Genomic DNA, 26,185 nt, shown 5'->3' on the forward strand with positions numbered 1-26,185 from the left:
AGAACAACCAAACCATAATACATGAAATGGAAAGTGAATTGAGAAAAGAAATTTCTTTGAGATTCCCTCAGACTGCTAGGCTGAGGTTTGCATTTGATCAGCCTCTTCTCCGTCCTGGCTACGACTTGGGGATGTCAGTCTGTCACTGAAACCGGCAAGTCACTGTTTTCAGTGCAAAGACTGTGGCCTCACTTCTGTATCCACCGTAAGGTCTGTGGTGGAGTCTTGTTGCCAAACCTACGTTGGAGCCACTCAAAGCAGCAGAACCCAATCGCAGGTTGGAAAGCTGTCACTAAGCAACTAAAACAAATAGTCTAAGATTCCGAACCAAGATGAAGTCACCCAAGGCAGGTACAAATCCTGACATGAAAGGAACTCTGGTTTTATAAGGAGGGTACCTTCTCTTATTAGCCAACAAAATATCTGGGATTGATTTAATGCTTGTTTCTATGGAAACTTTGATACTTTGGCCATTCCTCCCACAAGCCGTTCACTCTTTTTTTTTTTTTTTTGAATGTGTATTTATTTTGAGAGAGGGAGAGAGAGCGAGAGGGGCGGGGGGTGGAGGGGGACAGAGGATCTGAAGCAGGCTCTGTGCTGACGGCAGACAGCCCGACGCAGGGCTCGAACTCACGAACAGCGAGACCATGACCAGAGCTGAAGTTGGACATTGAACTGACTGAACCACCCAGGCGCCCCAATTCAGTCTTAATTCAGTGAGAGACTTTGGGGACACTGAAGCTGTGGGCAGGACGGAATTGTAAAGAGAGATGATAACCGATACAGTCAGCGTGCTCTGGACGGTACCAATCAAAAAAAGAATGAGTTCAGTTCTAAGTGGGAAGCCAGCCTTCCCACCATAGACAACACTGTTTTCCCAATTCTCTGTTGCCCACGAAACGCATGCATTGGTTTGAAGCACAGTGATTCCCATGCCTTCGTGCCAGACTTGGTGACACTCGGCCGTACTAGCTTTCTTTCAGCTGCTTGAATATTCCATGCTTCCTCCTACCCCGGAGCCTTTGCATGTGCCTCTTCCTCTCCCTAGAATGCCCTTCTTAGCTTATTCACTTTCCCAACTTTTATTTCCTTGGTCAATTCCTCCTCATTTATCCGATTTCCAGGTCTTTTCAGATGAAATGCAGTTTGGTAAGGAAATCTAGCCATGACTATCACCTTCCACTTGCACAATGGATTCAACCCAAGAGTTGGGCACTCTTTTAGCACCTCTGATCTTACGACAGAACGGTACATCCCAGTTAGATATCTCCAGTTATATATGCATCCACGCAATTTGGTTAACATCTCTCTTCTCCCTCTAGGGTGCCCTCTTGGAGGGCACGGGCTGGGTACATGTTGCCTAAAATTGCTTTGCCCGTGCCTAGTCCAGGGTCTGGCACAGAGTAGGGCCCAATTAACATCTGTTGGATGAACCTTTGAATCGTTGCAGAGCACGGTCAGTTGTGCGAAGGACCCCTTCGAGAATCAACTGAAGAATTCTGGCCTAAAAGCTTCGTAGAGAAGTAGAGGCATTGAACCTCAAATCACCAGCCCCCGTGCAAATTCACACCCCGACTCTGGATTTCCTCTGAATCCCCAAATCCAACTTGGGGTGTGTTCAGCCTCTCTCATTTCCTTCAGTGAGTTTAAACCAGAGCGCGCTCTGTGGTTTAATTTCCTCTTTGAGAAGCAGGTACTGTAACAAAATAGTAAGAGCCATGGCTGGGCTCTAGACTAGCACACACTCACCAGCCCCATCCTTGGAAGGCTAGCCACAGACAGGGGGAGATTATTAACACAATAAACCATAATTCTGCAAATTTGTACTCAGGGACCTTTTTATTGCCTGGTTGGGGACTATTTAATCTAAGGCTTGACTCCTTGGTTACTGGATTACTTGGTTACTAAGTAACCAGGTAATTGACACATGAACCACAAGGATTTACAAAAGATGCAGTATCCAATATTAATTTTTATGAACTTAGTAAAAACTCGAGTTACATATTTAGAGTTTTAAATGACGTTTATGGCGTTTTTAATATCCACATTCCATATCATAACCAATTTCCTAACAGGTTTAGGTTTTCTCGTAATACTGGCTCTGAGAAGGCTACCCTGAATTTTTGCCTTTATTGATAATTTTTTTTATAACTCTCTGGCACCACATAAATGATTCTAAAATTAAAGTACCTGAAAATGTTTCCACGGAGCACATGCATAGTCCGGGCCTTGTTCTCCTGTGAAGTTTTCATCCACCAAATGGTGAAAGGGGTTTTAAGTTTGGCACGTAAGACCTGTCTTCGAATTCCTTCTTCACCGTTTGCTGTGAGACCTGGCCATATCAGGTAATCTCTGAGCTTTAATTTCCCTTTAAGTAGCAACAGCTCTTCAGTTTGTGGGGAAGTGGTGAGGATTAAATGAAATAATAAGTGAAGGAATGTTACAACCTATAAAATGTTTTATTAATAACAATACGTTTTATTATTAATAATAATATAGCTCTTTTATTATATCAGTGTTTTATTAAGAATAATAATATTGCAAATGTTTTCTTATCCACATGTTTTATTAATAATAATAATAACGTGGAAATGTTCTACTGTTCTTATTAAAGCATTCTTACATTCTTGTCTTTGATTCCATATGCACCATGATTCCAATAATAGCCTTATAACTACTTTCACGTAGTTGCCAAACTTTTAAAACATCTTTTCGTTCAAGGACCTTCTTTCACATCCTAATTTGGAATCCAGGAAGAGTAGGAAGTGCCAGTCTTAATGGTTTATTTTATTTTATTTTATTTTATTTTATTATTTTTAATTTTTTTTACCGTTTATTCATTTTTTGATAGACACAGTGTGAGTGGGGGAGGGGCAGAGAGAGGGGGAGATACAGAATCGGGAGCGGGCTCCAGGCTCTGAACTGACAGCATAGAGCCCAACTCGGGGCTTGAACTCAAGGACCATGAAATCGTGAGCTGAGCCAAAGTCGGACGCTCAACCGACTGAGCCACTCAGGCGCCCCAGTCTTAATGGTTTTTGATTTCACTATGTTCAAACTTAGCCTTGGCCAGTGGATTTTAATCCTCTCACGGAACATCCTCAAACAAACCAGCCAGGGAGACACGTCATCGCTGTCCCAGGGGTCCCCAGTGTTGAGACAACACGCCCCCGGGACACTGGTCAGAGTGCCCAGTTCTCTATAGCCTCAGGGATCCCCTTGCCACTCCATACGTTTTATTTTATTTATTTATTTTTAAGTTTTCCTAATGCTTATTTATTTTTGAGAGAGAGAGAGAGAGACAGAGAGAGCATGAGCAGGGGAGGACAGAGAGAGGGAACACAGAATCCGAAGCAGGCTCCAGGCTCTGAGCTGTCAGCACAGAGCCCAACACGGGGCTCAAACCCATGAACTGCGGAGATCATGACCTGAGCCGAAGTCGGATGCTTAAGCGACTGAGCCACTGGGGTCCCCGCCACTCCATTAATTTTAAAGAAACACAAGGACATCTGTCAGCAGGAATCAGAAAGAAGGAAGCTTGGGGTTTTAAAAGCCTCATTTCACCCCAAGCTCATATTTGCCTCTCCAAACTGGAATTTCATTGGTCAGAGTACCCAACTCCATACATTCTCCTTCCTGGAAGGAGGCGGGAGTGAAGCAACGGGACCTTTTGGCATCTAGAGTAAATAATGCCATTTCACAGGCCTCTTTGCAGGCAGGAGCCGAATAGTTTTTTAGCTCTTCAAGGCAGCCTGAGGGCAAGGAACCTATCAGACCTCCCCAGCTCTTGGTTCTCCCTTACCTTGTAAAAAGCAAAATGAGAGCTAACATTTGTATGGATCCTACCTCTTTATAAGTGAGGCGTATTTATTTTGTTTCATTCTCTTCCAATAATCCCCCCAAAGAGATACCATCTAGAGGGAATACCCAGGTTCAGAAAGGTTAAGTGGCTGGCCTGAGTTCACACAGCCTGGTGTGGGCAGAACCAGGGTTCTGAGGAGGTCCGCATGCCCTGCTCTACCCCTGGGTACTTCTAAATTATGCTAATTGCCTGTCCCCTTAATTTCAACTCAGTGTCACGTTCCTCCCGGACCACACCCTTCCAGTCCTTATTAGCATGAAGTCCTACTCTAATCATTGGGTTTCAGTACTTCCCCCCCACCCTTTTCCAAATCTAATTGAACATAACTTGCTAAGCCCTCGCTGCTGTTTAATTTGTAAGGCACCCTGGCTGTGCCTTCCTCTACCTCCCTTCTTGGTTGACAAAGGAACTTCACACAATAAGGCATTTTCCCCCTAAATGAAGTAATTGCACCACTGCGATGGCCCCTGTATGCCGCAGCTCCGCGGCAGAGTTAGATCCCACCCACATTTCATGATCACCTACTATTTTACAAGTCTGTACAATGCCAGTGTGAAACGTCCTCTCTGGGAAAGGCCGACAGAGAAAAGGGGGCTTCAGGTTAGAAGACAGAAGTGGAGACAGAGCCTCTGGGACACATCTTAGTTCTAACACTGACAATATTGCCGCACGCGAAGTCAGAGCGGTCTGACTTAGCCACGTCGATTCTTCCACACTGATTTTTAAAATTACCCCGTGAGCAGCGTGTGGGAAGAATGCCCTTAGAGCTTTTATGCCACTGCATCTCATTTCTGTGGGAGAGACATTCTTCCGGCTGCTGCGCACTATGAATGAATACATTCGAAGAAGGAAGCAGATTATGGGCCTGAAAAGCAGGGGGAAGAGAATGAGGTGACCCTTGTTTCACTTGGCTCTTAAAAGCCTCTTCCTGAGCAATGCCCCGCCTCCCCCGGAGAAGTACTTGAACCTCGAGTCTCCCGTAAAACGGGTTCCCTGGCCCTGGGAGAGAAGTGAGGCACCCCTGAAACAGTCCTCTGAAGTTCAGGGGCACAGGTGAGTCTCTGCTTCTCATACACTGAGCTGACCTCTCGCTCTCAAGGGGCACTCAGGCCCGCCCAGGAGTGTTCGCCCCTGCCCCTCCCGCAGCCTGAGTAACAGATGAGCTAAATAATAGGTAACACATGTACGAGTTTTTATAGTTTACAAAGTGCTTTTTACATAGTCATTACAAGGCAGGGCCTCTCCAACAGAGAGGCCAGCCCCTTTCTGATGTTTGAGGCACCAGCCGTATTTTTAAACGAATAAATTCGAAAATGGATTTTATAATTATGTTTTTAATGTTTACACAAAAAAATTGGGGCCTTTAGCACAGGCACGCATACACACACACACACACACACACACACCACCAATACGGTCCTTTCTGATTGTGCTATTGAGAAGAAAATTACAGAATATTAAAAATAATCATTTCCAAGGCTTTATGGGCAGTATGGTTCAGTGATAGGGCACAAGTTTACAGTTGTAAGTAAGCTCACTGGCTTTTTCTTTCCGGTCTCGGAGCACATCTCTGTGACTGTGGATATAGATTTCAGAATCTTCTAGAATGTGACACCATGCACCACCCAGTGGTCTCTTGTCCCCACTGTGATAGGCCAATTCCAAGATGGCCATCCATCTGTGACCTCAGGAAGAACTTCCTGCTCTGCTACACTTCACGGATCCTGTTTCAGGGACATATTCATGATCTAATATGCTTAAATACACAGGCTGATGCTTAGGGAGAAATAGTCTTCTAAGCCGAAGTATGATATGAACGGCTTAATAAGCTCTTTGATGGCATGATAGCCAAGACCAGTGGGAAGACCCAATCTCTTGTGCTGGGTGTCATTTTCAGAGGGATTCTGATACCTTGGCCTTTGTATAACAACTTCTATGATTTGGTCATAGGGTTGTAAGCTGAGAAGTCATAGTGGCGCCCTCAGCCTTCACCTTCTGGGAAAATCACCCTTTGTTGGATTTAATCACACTATTGTTGAATGAGGCATCAAATAATCCAAGTAGAGTCCAGAGACCGTTTTCCCTCTCAAAGATAGACACAACTTAATATAATGCCCTACTTAGTGGCTGAGATCAGTTCTTTTTTAAAGAGTCAAGAATCCTGCAGTTCCCTATAGAATTCAGACCATTGGTTGTTTTATCAGTTACTGTACTTTTTTTTTTTTTTTTTTTTTTTTTTGGCTGTGCGTCAAAGAGACCTTTTCTCCAATTACCTTAAACAAAAAGGAAATTTGTTATCTCATTTAATAGAAAGTCAGGAGGTAAAGTGAGCTACGATCAAAAGCACAATGAGGGATCCAGCTCTGATCTTCGGCTGTTTTCTTAGCACCTCCTTCTTCTCTGTGCCCGCTTTTAGGTGGGAGTTAATTCAGCAGGGTCGTTGGCATTTCTGCACATCTTGCAAACAGAGGTGCTCACTGTCTTTGTTGTGGACTATGGTTATAAAAAAGAGTTTGTATAGTGAATGGCTTTGGAAGATAGATAGTGTCCCCCTCTGGCGCAGAGAGTAGACCTGCCAACCATCCTTTATAAAAGATATAGGTTCCCGAAGCTCAGAATTCCTGGCACACCTATGTCTTACCCCGGTCTTTTTGCACTGCCCTGAAGGAATCCGGGTTGGGGACCAGATGCAAATATGCTGAGGTTCAGGCTGTTTGCTGTGACGTGACTAATAAAGCCTTCTGTCTCTGACCCAGGAATGAGTCTTGTGTTGTCTTTCAGCGTCTATGAGACTGCGGTAGTCTAATCTTTCAGCTCGCAAATGGGGTAAAAAATATCATCAGACCTTTCATAATGCAGTGTCATCCAGGTGGATTTTGGCATGAGCATAATGTGACTGCTGTTAGCACTGGGGCAACAAACAGGCTTTCCTGTTTAAGGTCTGTAAGGAAGAGAGAAAATCTCTTGCTTAATTCTAGAATATTAGCCCTAGCCTTCACTCTATGTGGCTTGAAATAGGTCACAAAACTGTTGCCAGGACAAAACAGTCACAGGGAGAAATGCAAGGGCTCACTGCTTAAGCCTGGGATCCTGAACCAGTCGTTGGTAAAACCAGCTTCTCTTGAATCACATGGGGCGTGTAGGGACTGAAGAAAATCTGGATTCTGTTAGGAAATACGAAGAAATGGCCACTGGCCACCAAGAGTCTTCTATCTACAGAACAGTTGTGACAGAGCTACCCATTGGCTACGTACTTGTGCATCCAAATTAACCCGTGCTTTGGGAAATTTATTAACGCAAGCTCTCTCCTACCAGCATCACATGGGGCTCTGCCAGTTGTGCTTTCTAGCTGCTCATATTTCAAGCCAATGGCTATGAGTTTAGACATTAAGGGATCTGGTTCAGATCATAAATGTTATACAAATCAACCAGTATGGATTAAATGCTGCCACAGTCTATAACCACTAAACGAGGGTCATGATTTCAGGCTGGTTAATAGACTCTAATATACTAAATGGTTTTATGAAACCCTAGTCCAAAGGCATTCGTCATAAGTGTGAAATTGTATATGGTCTTGTGGAAAAGCAGCAAGTCACACAAGCAATTCTGCCTTCCGCTCACAGAGGAAGGTTGGAATGTAAGCTGACCGCTGACTCGGGTGGCCATGCTTCTTGGGGACAGAACTACACTGGCCTTCGATGGGATGCAGTTATACCATTGGGGATACGTTCATGTCAGGAAGAGGGGTTGTGCTGATGAGTATTGAAATGCTTTGCCCATAGGGAGGGTCACTGGACTTTGGGCCTCTTCTCCTATCCCCAAACAATGACTAGAATGTACTTCTGTGAGGTTGCTCATAATACATCCCCATATGGGCTTATTAGAGAGGAAAATTGGTTCTATGAGCTCCAGTCCTTCAGAGAGCATTCTTTCTGCCACTGGACTGAACCCGAGTTTGAAGATGAAACTCAATGCCCAGAAATAGCCCAGCTATGTCACCTCCTGTCTGTAGGACCTTGGGGGTGTTACTTTAATTCTTTGTGTCTATTCTGCCATTGTTCCTAAGTAGATAATTCCAAATATGTCATGAGCTGCTGTGAATATTAAATAAGGTAGTGTTTATGAAAGAAAAATCTCTTGGGGCGCCTGGGTGGCGCAGTTGGTTAAGCATCCGACTTCAGCCAGGGGTCACGATCTCGCGGTCTGTGGGTTCAAGCCCCGCATTGGGCTCTGGGCTGATGGCTCAGAGCTTGGAGCCTGTTTCCGATTCTGTGTCTCCCTCTCTCTCTGCCCCTCCCCCGTTCATGCTCTGTCTCTCTCTGTCCCAAAAATAAATAAAAACGTTGAAAAAAAAATTTAAAAAAAGAAAGAAAAATCTCTTAAAATCATGCTTGGCATGTGACAGAGACCCCATATATGTTAGTTACTATTTAATTAAACTCAGAAAGTTATATTCATAAGCAAGATAGTTTCATAATCAAACTCAGTACTCTTTTTTTTTTTTTGAAAATTTTTAATGTTTATATATTCTTGAGGGAGAGAGAGAGAGAGAGAGAGACAGAGTGTGAGTGCGGGAGGGGTGGAGAGTGAGGAAGACACAGAATCAGAAGCAGGCTCCAGGCTCTGAGCTGTCAGCACAGAGCCCGACACGGGGCTTGAACTCATGAGCCATGAGATCATGACCTGAGCCGAAGTCAGACACTTAACTGACTGAGCCACCCAGGCGCCCCAGTAGTCTTTTTTTTTTAAATTTAGATGCTGTAAAATACATATTCCCATCCCTTCCTTCAGCAAAATTGCCTCTTCAAATTATCTTGTAGCTCTAAAAAGACTTCATTTGTTTTTTTGTATCTGGAGGTCACTTCATAATAGTAATAACTGGGTTACTCACGTATGATGTGAAGTAGGCAGAATAATGGATCCCCAAACGTATCTACTCCCCAATCCCTGCAACCTGTGACTATGTTCTCTTAAAGGCAAAGGGACTTTGCAGATGTGATCAAGGACCTTGAAAGGGGAGAATGTCCTGGATTAATCCATGTGGGGCCAATCTAACACATAAGCGCTTCAAGTCAGATATCCTCTCCCAGCCGTGGGCAGAGGGAGGCATGAGCACGAAAGAATGGTCCGAGAGATGCCATACTGTTGCTTTGAGGATGGAGGAAGCGGGTATGAGCCAAGGGATGTGGCAACTGGAAAAGACAGCTCTCAAAGTGGCATAGAGAAATGCAGCCCTACCAACACCTTAATTCTAACCCAGGATCACATTTCCAACCGATGGAATGGTAACATAATACATTTGTGTTGGTTTCAGCCACTCGGTAAGTTTGCGGTCATTTGTTAGAGCAGAAGAAAACTAATATACTGTGAAATAGGCCTTGTTCCAAATGCTTAGCATCTTTTATCTCGTGCAATGCCATAAAAACTCTCTAAGGTAAACACTATAGAAAATTAATACTTAGAGGGATTAAGTAAGTTGTTCAAGATCTCACAGCTCAAGTCAGAGCTTGGACCTGCCTCCCAAGCCTGCCAATTTCATTCTATATTGCTGGTGACAGTCGCCTCCTTGCCTTATCGTTTAATCCCTCACAAAACTGAATTGTTAAAGGAATTCAATAAATAACTGAAAGCTGTAAATACGCTAAATCATGACGATTCCTCTGGACCGCCGTTTGCATTTGCCGTGAAAATCGCTTAGCAGCTTTGCCCACTGTCCATCTTCTCTCGGTTCTTCTAAGACACCTATAGCGAGCGTAGTGGAATTTCTCGAGTTATTCTTATTAAGGGGACACTTTAATGGAGAAGCTCTCACCTTAAAGAGAGGGCAAAGCTCTCAATAGCGCTCAGAGCTGTGGTGTCAGGCACCTGCCTATCTCAAGATTTGCAGCGGAGGCTCTACCTTCAGCTCCTCTAACTCGCAGGAATGTTTAGCAAATTTCCACCCAGTTCCTAAAGTTCCTAAGCATCCTTGAGGCCTTTAAATCTTTCACCATTGTAGTTTGATTTTTGTTTGTACCTTTTGTTCCTGACAACTCCATTACCCTGGAAAGCTCCCAGCCTCCTCCCCAACCAGCCAAAGACTTTCTCCTCCTATCTCGTGCCTTATCTTTCATGAGGAGCAACTACATATCCTCTAATCCATTCAGTTGAAAGTTACCCACTACTTCTTTCTTTTCTTCTCTTTTCTTTTCCTTTTTTTCTTTCTTTCTCCCTTTCTTCCTTCCTCCCTCCCTCTTTCTTTCTTTCTTTCTTTCTTTCTTTCTTTCTTTCTTTCTTTCCTTTTCTTTCTTTCTCCCTCCCTCTCTTTTTCTTTCTTTCTTTCTTTCTTTCTTTCTTTCTTTCTTTCTTTCTTTTCTTTTCTTTCTTTCTCCCTTTCTTCCTCCCTCCCTCTCTTTTTCTTTCTTTCTTTCTTTCTTTCTTTCTTTCTTTCTTTCTTTCTTTCTCCCTTTCTTGCTTCTTTCCTTCCATTCTTTCTTGCTTGCTCTCTCTCTTCCTCCTTCCCTTCCTTCCTTTCTTATGCTGAGTTACAACTCCTCTTTTTCTTAATCGCTCAATTCTCTCACCTGCTTCCCAACCCCCACGAAATTAGACAAGCTTTCTAAGAGCAAGAACGATGGTGTGGTAGACAGAACCGGAGTCAATGCTGGGCAGACGGCAGCATATCAGCTCCATACCTGCCCATTCATTATTTTAGGTAGGAACTGGCCATGTACATGAACCATCGTACCATTGTAGGACACTGAGAGGGATCCCAGGGATCGTCTAATCCCAAGTCCCTGCTTCTGAGTTGTAGCTTTGGAGGCCTAGAAGCAGATGTGTGATTTGTATGGGGGTCTCCCCTTTCCCACCTCAGGGCCCTACGTGGTTACAAAATCCCAGTAGCTATGTGGTCAGGTTTGCCACGCTTCATGCCTTCATCACTCTGGAATTTCGGACATCTTCCCTCTCCATCTGCTGGGTCTTCCAGAATTACAGCTTTTCAGGAGTGCCTGCTCCATTACTCAGGCAAGGCCTGGGTAGGATTTGCCATATCCTGAGTGAGTTGAGAGTTCTAAGATGTTTGCTTTGTAAAGCGGAGACTTCGTTCTACTTCACAGTGACTTCCTCGCACATCAATCATGTTTTCTGGTAACAGCGTCATGGGAGAAATGTGATTTGATCTTACACAGAGGCGATTAAGTCGCTGAACCTCTAGACTTCATTGGGGGTGGGGGGGTGTTATGGCAAATGCTTACTTAATGACGAGCTCGTTTTGTTTTGTTTTGTTTTGTTTTGTTTTTTAACCACTTGAGCCTTGATACCACCAGTGAGCAAAGGCACCGCCCACGTGGGCTGTCGGGCTGAAGGGAAACACAGAAAACCTGGGAAAGAAAAGTGAAAATGAACAGAAGGTAAGGAGAGGAGAGATACAAGGAGAATAAGGTGGGGGGTGGGGGAGACTAAGGGGAAGGAGAGCGCCAGAAATGGAAAATAATGGGAAAATTGAGGAGTCCGAGGAGAGAAAGGAAAAAGGGAAGGGAGGAGAATTGGAAAGTGGAATATGAAAGTGATTAGGAAGAGGAGAGAGAGCCGTAGAACAAACCGGAGACAGGAAAACTGATGGGGATGAAAGTCAAGAAAGGCACAGAGGGTCGAACTCCTCCTTTGTCCTGACGCCTCCCCTCCCTGAACACCGAACGCTTCCTCGTTCCAGAAGCCGTTGCACCAAGCCCAGAGCGCTGGAGGAAGGAGAAAGCGAGGCAGGGGTCAGGGAGAACATTTCCAAGCAGGTCACTCGACCTATTAGACTAACGATAGGAGCTGCCTCGTGACCGTCTATAATGACGACGTTGTAAAAGGCCGTCTAACATTCAGAGAATCAAAATGCAATTTAAATCATCACAAAAGGCTCTTGAAAAGATAAGGAGGAACTGCGCTCTAGGACACGCATCCAGCAAAGTCACCCTGAACTCTCCCTTCATCCTCCAGCCGCTCAATCCCGCTTTGCTTGGCAGATCTCCTGGTCCCTTTCCTCTGTCTCCTCCAAGTGAGTCTCATTCTCCGTCTGCCTGTCTGTGCTCTTCACACCCTCTTTCTGATACTAATAATAGGGACACCACCTGGCCCAAAGCAGGTGCTCATTAAAAGTTGCTTAGTGGGAAAAAAAAAAAAGTTGTTCAGTGAATAAATAACAGCCGTAACAATAATAGCTAGCATGTATTGGTCTCCATTCTCTACCATGGGGGTCAATTAACCTCTTGGACCTTCTTTAAACTATTCCCTGCCCTCCTTATCCAGGTCCAGATGTTTCCATGAAAGCACGAGAAAATAACAGGTTAATGCTGACATACATCCCAAAGGCCGAGAAACAGAGACGTGGGGAGGTCTGGGAGTCAGTTGAGTGATCAGGCAGGACTGCTCAGCGGGTCTAATTGGGACTTTGATTCCACGGAAATTATATTGGAAGAGGCAATATTGGAAATTATATTGGAAGAGGCAAGCTGACCCTCCACAGACATGGCAAAGGTACCAAGGTCTTTGAGCGTTTAGACTTTAGATGCTCACATCTTAAAACAAAACAAAAAAACAAAAGCAAAACAAACCCCCCTGCAATTTGGAGGCTTTTTTCTAAATAAACTCCTCTCCTGGCAGGGTTTTCACCCTGGTTCTCTAACTGTAGAAGCCAGACGCCTCAGGAGAAGGAGTCAAGGTGGCTGGCGGGTGTTAGGCGGTGGGAATGGGGAAGGAGGGGGGTATTTCAGCCGATGGGAAAGTGTAGACCATCTTGCCCCCTCAACATGCTGAAGTCCTGCTTGAGAAATGACCCACTTTGCAGCCCAGTATTGATACCATGTCCCCAGACAGGACGTAAGAGGGCCTGGGGTGGCTGCCTGGGACAAAATCTTTAGTGGCTGCTCATACCAACAGTCAGTGGAGAGTCTCTTAGATGTAAGGGAAACAGATACCTGCCAGCACAGAGCCGTTCTTTACGACCTTCGCCTTCCCCGTAGGCATTCATATTGTTCTTATTGGGAAAAACTGGAGTGGGGGGGGGGACACAGAAAATGTGTTGTCTTTCCTATGGAAGAATGGGTTTCAGCTTTCATTTCCTTCAAAGAGAAAGTTCTCCTTGGATTTGGGGGAAGCAGTGTGGTCAGGTGCCATGTCCCTGAGATGAAGGCACACTTCCCCGTGCAGGTATTAGCATACAGTTGAGGTCAGAGGATCTAGAGTCCCGCTGCCTTGAGTTCCTGTGCATTGGGCAGGTAACTTGGCTCTTTGAGCCTCAGTTCCCGCATCTGAGAAATGGGTTATCATCCAGCTCGTGGGGCTGTTATAAATAAGATAATGCACATAAAAAGTTTAGCCCACCGACATAGCTCAGTACATGCTAGCTATTGTTATGGTCGTTATTTAGTCACTTGGTGAATATGAATAAAGACCTGCTATGGGCCAGGTGGTGCTACTGTTAGAAAGCAGAGCCAGAGCATAAGATATGCGTCCTTCCTCCAGCTCACGGTCAGTCCCGCAGAATGCCACATATATTTTACGCGTTTTCCAAGCCCCCCTCCTGATCTGCCCTCCATGCACAGCCAGATTCTTTTTATGTTTCTTTCTTCTTCTTTTTCCTCTCTCTGTTCCCTTGTGTCTTCCTCCCCCCATCCCCACCCCTCCTCTAGCTCTCCTTCCTCGCCCCTCCCCCATTATTTTTTTCCTTTCCGTCAGATCCCTCCCTAAATCTACACGCACCCAACAGAGGCCAAACCTCAAAGCCAACAGGCAGTGATTTCTGCCCAACAGCAGGCATTTGTCGAGCGCCTACTGTGTGCAGGCCCTGGTGCTGTGGGTGGGGCCAGTACCCCCCGGCCAGCTGAGGAGACAGATTTCGGACACAGGGTGAGAAGTGGTGACAGACAGGCTTGTAGTAACTGAGGGGGAGCGAGGACTGGTCTACAAGAACTAGCAACAACTGATCAGTTCACTGCAGAATATTCAAACTAGAAGTTCCCCTGGAGAACGTCCAGTATTTCCCAGAGTGGGCTCTAAAGAACGTTAATAAGGGATCCACAAAAACAATTTTTGTCAAATACGACTGGGAAACACTGAACCCTTACCTTGCTAAACTTCCGGAATCTCCAGGAGGTGCTGAAATGCAGCGTTTTCCTCAAATTATTTAACTATAAAATTATATTCTCAGGGAGAATGCTTCCAAAGAGGGTACCACGGAACATACTCTGGGAACTGATGATGTGGTCAAATCTCACTCCTCGTACAGGTGAAAACTCTCCTTCCCCGAGACCAGGGGAAGTGACCTCCTCAAGTTCACCCCAGCATTTACTTATCTGTACCTCCCAAGAAATTCCAATTCTTCAAGAGGACATATACAAAGGGCTTGTCTTTGGACTGCAATGAAATTTTACCCTTTTAGCCTCATTCAGCCTCCTCCACTTCTAGCCACCACCCCCGTTAAGCTTCGTGACCGAAATGGATTTACTCAGAATGTTCATAGCGAAACAGGATGGAGTGAAGGCTGCAGACAAGCAGGGGACACACGCTGAAAGCCCGTCCCGTCCCCACTCAGCACTAGAGATTTGCTGTCACCTTTCCACGGGACAGGCGGAAACTGACTTGTGGCAAAGACCGGCTCTGTTACCATTTGTCTGTCCCAGCACAAGGCTGGTAACCCCAGGGTGGTGCTCTTTGTAGCCTGCTCAGCCCATGTTTTGCAGCTGCAGGAGGAGGCTGGGGAGCCAGGAGGCAGGAGTCAAGCCCTAAAAAGGGTCCCCAGAATAGGAAATAGTCACACCTGCAGACACCGGCAATCCTAACATTTTAAGTCCAGTTTTGGTATCGTTGGCTGACAACGCGATGGAGACATCCCACATACCTACATGAAAAACTCCCAAAATACTAGTGAGACCGAGTGAGCCTATGAGTGCATGCGTGAGCTCGCGGGTGTGCGCGCGGGTGGCATATTTATGTTGAGGGGGCCCGGAAGCTTCAAACCGGAGGGGAGCACAGTTTGTTTGTACCGAGGGCGTCTCAGTGTGGACCCGTCACTTTAAAACCAAAACAACCAAAAGACGGTCGGCAACAAGCATGCACGCACGCGGGGATCGACGTACTTTTGAAAGATGTATAGGCACACCTGTTAAGCCAACAATTCCAGTTCTAGGAACTTGTCCTTCAGAGACACTCACAGGTAGGAACAGAGATACCCGAAGAAGGATGTGCGTCGTTAACGCCGTGTGCAATAAGAACAAAACGGAATATGGCCCAAATGTCCATTTGATCAAAAACTGTATCACCTTACAAAGAAGGAGGAAGCTGTTTGACCTGATCTGGGAAGCTCTCAAGACACCCTAGGAAGTGACAGGGGAGGTACAGAGCAATGTGCACGGTTTGCTTCAATTTACATAATACACGCATGCACGCATGCACGATTTACATATACCTACATGCACCCACGATTTACATACATAGGTCTATATATACATATGTATACACACACACACACACACATGAAGGCACGCTCAGACACACATGCCCCTGTATAGGGAAAAAATGGAGAGGCTGCAAAAAAGTCTTAGGTTCTTGAGAGGGGGGTGTGGTGGCTGTAGATAGAGGGTCTGGGGAGAGAAGGCTCCAGGCTGGCCCTTCACCGGGTATCCTGTTGTACAGTCTGGATGCATTTGAACGCTGTCCTCGTGTAACTTCCTGTGGGGCGGGGCGCAGGTTTTCAAGGGTCAGCACTCCAAAAGTGCTTCAGACTCACAGATGCCGCCAGGGTCTTCCATGTCCTCCCGCTACCCTGGGAACGCTCGGAAACTCTTGTTGAAATAGCGGCAGAAATGGAGGCGAGGCCAAGGCCGGCTCTGCAATGCGCGGGGCGCGGGGGTCCACGTCCCCAGCATCTCCCAGTTATTTCAGCTGCCCTGCCTGGTTCCGCACGCTCCGCGAAGCATGGCGACAATTTGGCCCAGAATAACAGCTGCCGATTCAGGAACCCATGGGGGGAGCGTGGGGAGAGGGAGAAAAAAAATAAGCTTTGGAAAGCTATTTTCTTCTTCCACTGTAAAAACTCAAATGCCGGGGCGGGTGGGGGGTGCAGGGGGGTGGGCAGAGAGACGAAACAGCACCTTTGTCTTAAACCTTCGGTGCAGCAAGCGAAGGTTTTCAAGGCTGCGCAAACTGCTGATGCCTTTTAAGCCTTCACATTCTGGCGCTGAGCGCACATAACGTACAAATGAAAAGGATCGGAGGTTTAATTTAGAATTCGGACAAAAGGCCCAGACACATGTGTCTCCATGAGAGTGTTCGGGTGGGGGGGTCGGGGTGGGGGGGGGAGGCAGGCAGTGACAGCCCGTGTCACTGGCCCCTGCATACAGGCTGCTTTGGGACTTTGATTGGGGGACTCGTTCTGATTTTAACAAGTTTGCCAAGAAGACCTTCAGCTGGGCTGCATATGAGGCCCTGCTATTTTTAATATAAATGTAATGTTTTTAAATCCATCGACGGTGTCCTAAACCAGATTTGGTCGTAAGCAGCTGTGCTGAAATTGTAAAATCTCACCCTTGTGTCTGGTTTCACATCTGGTAACTCACAGCTAACAGTTAGAACTCTCCAATAGTAATTAAATGTTTTCTTTAAAAGAAAAAAACACCCACAATCATATATGGCAGAATGCATTATTAAGGGGTATTTTGATTCACAACAACCACCACCGGGAAGAATCCAGCGAGGGTTTTATAGGTAGTTGGGTACTTTTAGGTACTTTTTCTAAAGGTGTTGATCAAAATAAGTACATGTTACAAAAAGCAAAGGCAGTTTGCAACGGGGTGGATATTGAGTAACATTAAGGGACCATAATTGCTAGTGAGGAGAATTCCTCCTCTTTGATGTCAACCATGGTTTTTCTTTTTTGTTTCAGAAAGGAAGAAACTTCAAAAGCCGTAATTTCAGGACAATAAAGTACTCACATTAATATAGGTACCAACTTTAACTGTTCTGGAGCTCGGGGGGGGGGGGGGAAGAGCGTTCAGGGTGAGAATGTGGTAGGGTGAAGGAGAGAGAATTCAAATGTTTTTCGATTTGTTTCCTTACACCATTTTAAATATGAATAAGCGACACCACGTACATTGATCACTAATATAACCTTTAGAAACACATGCAATGTCGCCAGGGAAGAACAGTTCATTGCCTATATTTTGAAACATGTAGTTTTATTTTCTCGTATTATTTTGAGTCTGTTGATACATCATATTCAATTCTGATTCCCCCTAACAGCATAAAGATTCTGGTATAACTAGCAAGCCAAAGAAAAGATGCTCTATAAATGAACCACCTTTTCTGTTTCTGACATTGTGTCGGTGAGGTGTAATTTTAATAAGGTATCAAATGCAAATTTGCGTTCTCCAGTATTTTTTTTGTTTATAGGTGAGTTTTTCATTTTATAAACTCTCTTGCTGAGGTAGAGAGAACGTGAAGGAAAAAAAATGCACCAAATGTAATTGCATAGAGCTCAGAATTTAAAAAAAGTTTTTTGAATGTTTATTTATTTTTGATAGAACACAATCAAAAGGAGGGAGGAGAAGAAAGAGAGGGAAACACAGAATTGGAAGCAGGCTCCAGGCTCTGAGCTGTTATCACAGAGCCCCATGCAGGGCTCGAACCCACAGAACACGGGATTATGACCTGGGCTGAAGTCAGTCGCCCAGGTGTCGGTCTTCTTCTTTCTCTTCTTCTTCCTCTCCTCTTCCTCTTTCTCCTCCCCTTTCTTCTTTTTCTTCTTCTTCTTCTTCTTTTAATTTTTTTAATGTTTGGGCTCAGAATTTTTGAAGTTAACTTTCCTTCACATTTGAAGTGTAGAATTCAGTGATTTTTAGTGGATTTTTCTGAGTTGTGCAACCACCATCCCAGTCTATTTTTTAGAATCGAATGATTTTTTTAAACAATAATGACTAAGAGAAAGGGGGTGGGATACAGGAAAACCTCTGAAAGAGGGTGCACTTGAGGACCAAGCCTCATGTGTGACACTGAATGGCTTTAGTCCTCGGCACGTGTGTGGAAAAAATTAAAGACTGTGCAGGTTCCTTAGAACCAACTGATGTCTCATTAGAAGCCCTGAAAACATACCAGCAGACCTCTGTCTTTCCACATCCTCTACACTTTCTTAGGTATAAACAGTAAGAAGGCTTCTGTTATAAGCACTCTTGTGGTCCCAGCAACCTAACAAGACAGTGAGCCAGAATCAGTTCGGTGAACACAGAGCTCAGAAGTCTGACTCCCAACACAAATGACTGGGGGGATGTTAATGACTTCAGAATAAAATTCGTAGGGCTGGGCAAACAGGTGCCATGCAAATCACCCAGGATGGGGAACCCCTGCTCATGGTGAGGCGTAAGGTGCCAGTCAGCAAAGCAGACTCTCCTGGGCCCCCAAGCTGCTTCTTCCCATAAAAGTGGGGGCAGGGGTGTGCATAGTCTCCGGGAGCTATCAGGCGTGGGGGCCAGGAGGAGGAAGGAAAAGGCTACAACAATGAAACCCACTGCTTAAAGGACAGAGACACCCTCACTCCAGAGAGGGCTTCCTGGGAGAGTCAAGACACTGCATTAGGTATCTGCTTCCTTAGTTATAAACTAAAGATGATGTTTGTGGACACCGAGGCCGCACTGCCCTGCGGGCCAAGTACACACTCGGGATACTTTTGCCTTGACATATGAACCGCTCTGGTCTCCATAAAGCAGAACTCTTAGGGTATTGACACAGATGCAAGAGCCCTGAAAGGTGACTTAGAGACAAGCTATGGGCCCTTATCCAAGCCACTTGGATAATCAAGCAGCCCAGCCGATCACCTCGTTTGGGACTGACTGAGAATGAAAGCCCCTTGCGGGTGCATGGGATCTAGTACATTGTCAAGCGAGCTGGTGTGTGGGATAAGATCTGCCATAAGCCACTGGGTCGATTCCTTCTTCTCTCTCCCTGGGCCTCCGTCACTCATCTGCAATGGTAGTTCTTCCCCGGACATCCCACGGACCCCCCCCGTCTCGTGCAAAATGGTGGGAAAAGTCCAAGAATTCAGCCAACGGTCAGCAACCAAAACAATTCCTTGTCCGTTGTTGGCCATTGAAATATCACAGACCCATCTGTCCTTTGAAAAAGAAAACAGCTAGCGATATCCGGTTTGCGGTTCTTTCTGAGACGTTCTGCCCAAACCTCAGTTCCAAGAAAGACCAAGAAAAGGAAAGTTGCTCTCCCATTGAGGAGAAATGACCCCATCTTTTTTTTTTCACAGACTCTTAACTATGGCCCCCTTCAGAACCAGCTGTCCTTTGAACCCTGCAAGGCAAAGACAACTGCCATGGAGTGGTCATTTAATTCTCTCTCTCTCTCTCTTTCTGATGGCAAACATTAACTGCTGGCTACAACAGGACCACCTGCAATGTGTTAGTCATTAAAAAGGTCACCGTTACTAAACATTTTAAACTGTGAATAGCTTCAGATTAAATTAGGTGTAAAAAAAGTCATTTCCTCTCTGTGATAAACTCAAACACCTGCAGTAGAAGCTCATGTTTACCAGGGACATAAAGGGCCTCTCCCACTCGCAGACCATTGGGGGGTGGGATAAAAACAGAAAGCCCCATTCTGCCCGCTATCTCTCTGTCCCTCGTTAATAGGATTCCCTAAGTTTAGCGATTGTGTGCACAGCTCCTTGAGGTACGTGACCATCGCATGGACAGGAATCAAAACCACCATTTGCGTTTGCTTCTTGGGACCTTCTTCAACACCTCCATGTAAATTTCCTTGTATTTTTTTTTCTTTTTTGTTGTTTCCTCCTGGGTTTTCATCTCATTCGAATCCATTAGAATGGTCAGCGTCCTATCAGCCTCTGGCGATTACCCACCACTCCTCGTTGTTTGCAAACGAGCCAAAGTGAGGTAGAGCAGAGTGAGTGTCGGTGCCACGCAGGGAGCACGGACCGTGTGCCAGGCACTGTGCTTAGGTGTTGGCGTACAAGTTCCGGAACGCCCCTCCCAACGGCCTCTGAGAGCCGGCATCCAGGCTTCACAGATGAACACACATCGGGCTTTGAGAGGTAAAGTCGCCGCCTATGGGAGGCTCGTGGCTTCGGGAATTGTCCTCTCCCTGTCATTACCAGGGCCGAGGCCACCATCATGTCCTATCTGGTCCGTAGCATGAACCCCCCCGTGGCTCACTCTGCGTCCACGCTTGCCTCTCCGTGATTTGTTTCCCGCACGGCAATCAGAACAGGAGTTGGAAGGTTTAAATTGGATTACATCACGCCCCCCCCATCCTGCCACCCACCACTTTCCCATCACACCCCATGGATTCTCACTGCAGTGAAAATAAAATCCGGGCTCTCCTATCTGATCTTGCCTCTGACCTCATACCACTCGCCTCTTCCCCTCCCACGTCCTGGCCACGCAGGCTTTTTCTCTCTGTGCCCGTGCACACCACGCCTGTTCCCTCTGCTTTGGAGGCTCTCCCCGCAGATGCGTGTGCGTGACCTGCTCCTTCCGCTCAGGCAGGTCCCGCCACCTTCGGGCCTTTCTCATCATCCGGTCTGGCCTGGACTCCTCCTTCAGGCCTCTCCATCACATCCCCCCTTCGTGTTGTCTTTATAGCTCTCAACACTAGCTGAAGGCTCGTGCTCATTATCCGTTCTCCTCCACTAGTATGAGCATCCCAAGAGGGCGGGGATGTCGTCTTGTTCTCTGCTGTATCCACAACGCCCGCACAGTCCCTTGCCTAGGGTTGGTGCTTCGTGAGCGAAAGGAGAGATGAACCAATGAGTCACGGAGTTGAACCTAGGTGTCTGTAGCTCCAAAGCTGGTCTGCTTTCTGCTACATAACTGCGATTAGAGTTAAGCTAGACACTGATGCTTGGGTACATGAGCAGGAAACCCTACTGACTCCAAAGAGTGTTTTGTAACGCTGCCCTGCACCTTCACCCCAACGTGATCTTTTTTTTTTTTTTTTTTAATGTAGACCGCTCTAAATATTGCAATGGGTATCCTGGGGGGAGGCTTGCGGCTAGGTACTTCCATACTCAATCCTTACGCTTAACTTGTATGTCCCAATTTTTATTCCTTGCCTTGTGTCATTTGTATGCGGGTTTATCTGTCCCAAAGACTACTACTTCTTCTGAAGGCATCACTAGGTGGCATTAATCCGCCTTTCTTTAAGTAAAACTAAGTCGTTCGTTACACAAGTCCCTTTGATCTAGAGAGACTGACTTCCTTATTGTCCCAACATCGTTTTTCTTTGTTTCTTTGCGGTTCTCTGTTCTCCACCTGTATCTGCTGGAACGCCATAGTGGACGCTCAATAAATGTTCGTTGCAACCCAAATAAGGCCCATCCTGCAATATAAACTGGAAAATAAACCTCGCAATTCAAGAAGGGCCGCACTGAGTTCTGCATTCCGTGACAGTCGTCAGACATAGGCATCGATGTGCCCAGTTAAGAAGACATATACGCCCCATGAAAATAATTGGGAATTGCTAAGAAGAACGAAGGAGGAAATAATCCTAGTGATATTTAAATTTGAACTTTTTTTTTTCTAACAGCTTGGTAGAAATTTTGTCTGGAAACAACCTGAATTTCCATTAATTCAAAAATAACTGTTCCAGACACGCAAAAGCTAAAGGAGTTCATTACCACTAACCTGGCCCCACAAAAAATGCTAATGGGATTTCTTTAAGCTGAAAAGAAAGGCAGCTAATGAGTAACAAGAACACATATGAAAGAATATTTCTCACTGGGAAGGTAAATATATAGTAAAGATACTGGATGAATCACTTATAAAGCCAGTATGAAGATTAAAAGACATAAGTAGTAAAAACTATAATTAAAATAATTAGTTCAGGGATTCACAAGATAAAAAGATGTAAAATGTGACATAAAAAACGTAAAACATGAGAGGGAGTAATAATGTTGAGCTTTACAATGGGATCACACTTAAGTTATCAACTTAAAATAGACTGTTACCAATAGAAGTTGTTTATATAAGCCTTAGGGTAGCCACAAGGCAAAAACCTACAGTAGGTAAGCACGCAAAAGATAAAGAGAAGGGAATATAAGCAGACCACTAAAGAAAGCCATCAAACACAGAGGAAAAGAGTAAGAGAAGAATCAAGGAACAGACAGGAGCTACAAAAACAGCCAAAAAACAATGAACTAAATGGCAATAAGCAGAGACCTATCAATAATTGCTTTAGGGGCACCTGGGTGGCTCAGTCAGTTGAGCATCTGAATTCGACTCAGGTCACGATCTCATGTTTTGTGAGTTCGAGCCCCCATGAGCCCCACATCAGGCTCACTGCTGTCAGAGCAGAAATCTTTGGTCTCCCTCTCTCTCTGCCCCTCCCCTGCGCATGTTCTCTCTTTCTCTCTCTCTCTCAAAAATAAATAAACATTTTTTAAAAATTACTTTAAATGTGGGTGCCTGGGTGGCTCAGTCAGTTAACCATCTGTCTCTTGGTTTCAGTTCAGGCCATGATCTCGCGGTTCATGAGTTCAAGCCCCGCATCAGCGCACGACTAGTGTGGAGCCTGCTTGGGACTCTCTCTCACTCTCTCTCTCTCTCTCTGACCCTCTCCAGCTCTCTCTCTCTCTCTCTAAGTAAATAAACTTAAAACAATTACTTGAAATGAAAATGAACTAAATTCTCCAATCGAAAGACAGAGTGGCTGAATGGGTTAAACAAGACCCATCTACATTCTGCTTACAAGACACTCACCTCGGATGCAAGGACACACACAGCCTGAAAGTGAAAGAATGGAAAAAGATATTCCATGCAAATGGAAACAAAAAGAGAGCTGGATTAACTATACCTATATCACACATAATACTTTAAACACAGATAGTAATAAGAGACAAAGGACGGTGTTACATAATGATAAATGGGCAAATCCAACAAGAAGATACAACATTTATAAATATTTGCAAACCCAACATAGCAGCATCTGAATATATCAAGCAAATATTAACAGACTTAAAGGGAAAAATTGATAGGGATACAATAATAATAGGAGACTTTAATATCCTACTTATCTCAATGCAGGCAGAAAACCAAGAGGGAAACACTGGCCTGACATGACATGTTAACCAGATGGACTTGACAGATATTTCTAGAACATTCCATCCAAAAGCAATAGCACCCATTCTTCTGAAGTGCACATGGAAGATTTTCCAAGATAGATCAAATGTCAGGCCCCCAAAAAAGTCCTAACCATTTAAAAGGATTGAAATCATAATCAAGCATCTTTTCTGACCACAATGGTATGAAACTAGATGTTAATTGCATAAAGAGAACTAAAACTCACAAATGTGTGAAAATTAGACAACATGCTGTTGGATAAACAACGGATCGAAGAAAAAAATCCAAAGAGAAATCGGAAAATGCCTTGAGACAAATGAAAACGGAAGTGTCACATACCCAAATTTGTGCGATGCAGCAAAAGTAGTTCTAAGAGGAATGTTCACAGCGATAAATGCCCACCTCATGAAATACGAGGTTCAAGTAAACAACCCAACTTGACACCTCAAGAAACTAGCAAAAGGAGAAACAAAGCCCACAGTTAGTGGAAGAAAGGAAATGACAAAGATTAGGGCAGGAATAAATGAAGTAGATACTAAAAAGACTGTAGAAAAGATCAATGGAACTAAGAGCTGGGTCTTTGAAGAGGTGAACAAAATTGGCAAATCTTCAGCTTGACTCACCAAGAAAAAAAGAGGACTCAAAATCAGAAATGAAAGGGATGTTAAAACTGATGTCACAGAAATACAAAAGATTATAAGACGGTACAATGAACAATGACAGGACGACAAATTGGAGAACCTAGAAGAAATGGATAAATTCCTGGAAACATACAACCTGCCAAGACTGAAACATACTGAAATAGAAAATCTGAACTAACAAATTACTAGTAAGGAGACTGAATTAGTCATCAAAAACCGTCCAACAAACAGGACAGCTTCACTGGTAAATTCTGCCAAATTTTCGAAGACGAGTTGATCCCAGTCGCTCTGAAACTCTTCCGAAAATAGAAGAGAAGGGAACTCTTACAAATTCACTTACAAGGCTAGTAGTACCCTGATACCAAAACCGGATGAGGAGGCCACACAAAAAAATGACAGGCCAATATCCCTGATGAACATAGATGCAAAAATCCTCAACAGAAAATTAGGAAGCCAAATTCAATAATACGTTAAACAATCACATACCAGGATCAAGTAGGATTTATTCCAGAGATGCAAGGATGATTTAATATCCATAAACCAGTCAATGTGATACACCATTAACAACACAAAGGATAAAAATCATATGATCATCTCAACAGGTGCAGAAAAAAACATTTGACAAAATTCAACATCAATTCATCAGAAAAACGGTCAACAAAGTGGGTAGAGAGGGAGTGTACCTCAGAATAATAAAGTCCATATATGGCAAGCCTACAGTTAACATCATACTGAATAGTAAAAAGCTAAAAGCTTTTCTTCTAAGATCAGGAACAAGGCACGGATGCCCACTCTCGCCACTTTTATTCAACCTACTATTAAAAGTTCTGGATGGAGCAATTAAGTAATAAAGATAATAATAATAATAGGCATCCAAATTGGAAAGGAAGAGGTAAAATTGTCACTATTTGCAAGTGACGTGATATTATATATAGAAAACCTTAAAGTCTTCATCAAAATACTGTAAGCACTAATAAATGAACTCAATAATATTGCAGGATACAGAATCAATATGCAAAAATATGTGCTTCCATACACTAATAATGACCAAACTGAAAGAGAAGTTAAGAAAACAAACCCATGAGGCACCTGCGTGGCTCAGTTGGTTGAGCATCTATCTGACTCTTGATTTTGGCTCAGGTCATGATCCCAGGGTCGTAGGATCGAGCCTCATGTCAGACTCCATGCTTGAGATTCTCTCTTTCCCTCTGCCCCTCTTTCCCATTTGCACGCTCTATCAAAGAAGGAAAGAAAGAAAGAAAGAAAGAAAGAAAGAAAGAAAGAAAGAAAGAAAGAAAGAAAGGAAAGAAGGAAAAAAATCCCATTTATAATTGCATCAAATATAATATAATACCTAGGGATAAATTTAACCAGGGAAGTGATAAACCTGTACAATGAAAACAGCAAGACTAATAAAGACTCATAACCTAATAAAAGAAATTGAAGAAGACACCAAATAAATAGAAATTTATTGGATTAGAATGGATTAGAAGAATTAACATTTTTAAATGTCCATACTACCCAAAGCAATATATAACTTCAAGGTAACCCTATCAAAATTCCAATGGCATTTTTCATATAAATGGAGCAATCTTAGAATTGAATGAACCATAAAAGACCCCAGATAGCCAAAGTCATCCTAAGAAAGAATAACAAAGCTCAAGGCATCATTCTCCCTGATTTCAAATTATATTACAAAACTGTAGTAATTAGAACAGTATAGTGTTGGCTTAAAAAGAGACACATAGGGGCACCTGGGTGGCTCAGTGGGTTAAGTATCTGACTTCAGCTCAGGTCATGATCTCGCAGTTCATGAATTCAAGCCCCACATTGGGCTATATGCTGACAGCTCAGAGCCTGGAGCCTGCTTCAGATTCTGTGTCTCCCACTCTCTCTCTGCCCTTCACCCACTCACACTCTCTCTCTCTCTCTCTCTCTCTCTCTCAAAAATAAATAAATATTAAAAAAAACAGACACAGAGATCAATGGAATAGAATAGAGAAATAAACCCACACACATATATGCCTCATTTACAACATAGGAGGCAAGAATAAACAATGGAGAAAGGACAATCTCCATTGGGAGATCCACTGTCCTTGGGAAAACTGGACAGCCACATGCAAAAGAATGAGACTGGACCATATTACTTGATACTATACACAAAAGTGAACTCAAACTGGATTAATGACTTGACCGTAAGACCTGAAACCATAAAACTCCTAGGAGGAAATATAGGCAGTAAGTTCCTTGACCTGGGTCTTGGCAACCATTTTTGCACTATGACACCAAAAGCAAAAGCAACACAAGCCAAAAAACACAAGTGGAAGTAAGTCAAACTACAAAGCCTGTGCAGGGCAAAGGAAACCATCAGCAAAATGAAAAAGCGACCTACAAAATGGGAGAAAATATTTGTGAATTATATATCTAATGAGGGGTTAATATCCAAAATATGTAAAGAACTCATACAAGTCAGAAAAAAAAACACAATCTGTCTTAAAAATGGGCAGAAGACTTGAATATTTCCAAAGAAGACATACAGATGGCCAATAGGTATGTGAAAAAATGGTCTACATCATTAATCA

At 44.2% G+C, this 26,185-nt stretch overlaps 1 long non-coding RNA gene across 2 annotated transcripts in view; it reads left to right on the forward strand.

Moving 5' to 3' along the window:
• The first annotated feature begins 306 nt into the window (after positions 1-306).
• The window catches only part of LOC109494854, a 30,596-nt gene continuing 4,717 nt past the window's right edge, over positions 307-26,185 (forward strand). Inside the window, exons 1-4 of one of the 2 annotated variants that reach the window (XR_006590525.1) lie at positions 307-351; positions 8,839-9,183; positions 11,155-11,253; positions 16,773-16,831. This is a non-coding gene — a long non-coding RNA (uncharacterized LOC109494854). Of the gene's footprint in view, positions 352-8,652; positions 9,184-11,154; positions 11,254-16,772; positions 16,832-19,136; positions 19,369-26,185 lie in introns of those variants that run through there. The other variant, XR_002738636.2, reaches the window with a different exon arrangement.

This window comes from Felis catus, chromosome E2 (assembly GCF_018350175.1).
Source record: "Felis catus isolate Fca126 chromosome E2, F.catus_Fca126_mat1.0, whole genome shotgun sequence".
In the NCBI taxonomy this organism is placed as follows: domain Eukaryota; kingdom Metazoa; phylum Chordata; class Mammalia; order Carnivora; family Felidae; genus Felis; species Felis catus.